At 38.2% G+C, this 1,258-nt stretch overlaps 1 long non-coding RNA gene across 1 annotated transcript; it reads left to right on the top strand.

Annotated features, from left to right (window-relative positions):
- The first annotated feature begins 209 nt into the window (after positions 1 to 209).
- LOC104953216 (uncharacterized) lies at positions 210 to 1,258 on the top strand. The gene is made up of 2 exons (XR_799197.1): positions 210 to 425; positions 765 to 1,258. It is a non-coding gene; the product is annotated as an uncharacterized lncRNA (long non-coding RNA).

The raw sequence follows: 1,258 nt of genomic DNA, 5'->3' as shown, positions 1-1,258 counted from the left end.
ACTTCAAGATTCAAGGCTTTATTGTCATGTGCACAGTAGCTACAGAGTAAATATATGAAAAACTTAAGTCACAGACCCCTGCAAAAATGTAACATGAATATGTATAGGACATAGTAACAAATAAATAAAATAAAGTAATGTATTAAATAAGTCATTTATAAAAAATGTAATGTGGTAAATGTTAGCCTGAACTGAATTGACTGAATTCTTGATGGTATCTTATTACTCATGTGGTTTCCAGGCACTGTTTCACAAACAGTTTTCCGGTCATTGAGCCCTTCCTGACTGAGTTCCCCAACCTGTATGTTGGTTTTACGGCACTGATCACCTACTACAAGGCTGCCGAGGCCCGAGATGCTGTCCGCCAGATCCCTCTGAACCGCATCGTGTTGGAGACAGACGCGCCCTATTTCCTCCCAAGACAGGTACTCTTCGATTGAGGCCCAGCAAAGAAACACTGTTCTAAGGCAATAACTTCAAATGTCCACCAGTTTGCTTTTACAGCTAAACATATCTAAGTTTATCTGATGTGACTGAAGCTAATGTCAGTTTATAAGAATGTACTTTTTATGCACATACTCTTTTTTAATCTTAATTTCAAGAATGAAGTTGTCTATTTTGTTGCTATTGAATAAGTATGATTTCATTTGCTTTTTTGTTGGATTAGAAAAGTGGAAATGGTCAGAATGGTACTGTTTTCAGCATTGTAGTCCTAAACCATCAGGAGTACATTTCGACTACATATGAGTGTGTCTCTCATGCAGGTTAAGAAAGATGTCTGCCAGTTCGCTCATCCTGGGATGGGCATCTACACGCTGCAGGAGCTCAGCCTGCTGAAGGGGGAGGACATGCACACGGTCCTCAGCACCATCCGGAACAACACCGTGCAGCTCTATGGCATATAATCTAAAGATGGTGGTGGATACAAACTAGCAAGAAAGAAGAGACGGATGCAACATTTATTGAGCTGGTTTTATGTGGCTTTTTTGTTTTAGATGATCAGTCTCGTTTTAATCAATCTGAAAAACTCCATAGAAATGCAACTAAAATAAATGAACACTTCTCTGACGGAGACGCTGTATATCATTGATTATCTGATCTAAATTGTATTCTATTGTTTATCAGAAAAATTAATTCCGAAGCGTTTTTTTAGGTTTTGTTGTCTTTGCTGTTTTGAATCCCCTGTTTGTTCACATTTGTTTGGATATTTGTTTTGTGTAGTTTGGGTTTAAACTGTGGGGATGTGTTCAAAGTCTTT

The sequence above is a fragment of the Notothenia coriiceps genome, unplaced genomic scaffold, assembly GCF_000735185.1.
Source record: "Notothenia coriiceps isolate Sejong01 unplaced genomic scaffold, NC01 NC01_scaffold00021353, whole genome shotgun sequence".
Taxonomy (NCBI): domain Eukaryota; kingdom Metazoa; phylum Chordata; class Actinopteri; order Perciformes; family Nototheniidae; genus Notothenia; species Notothenia coriiceps.
This window is presented reverse-complemented; position numbering and strand designations above follow the sequence as displayed.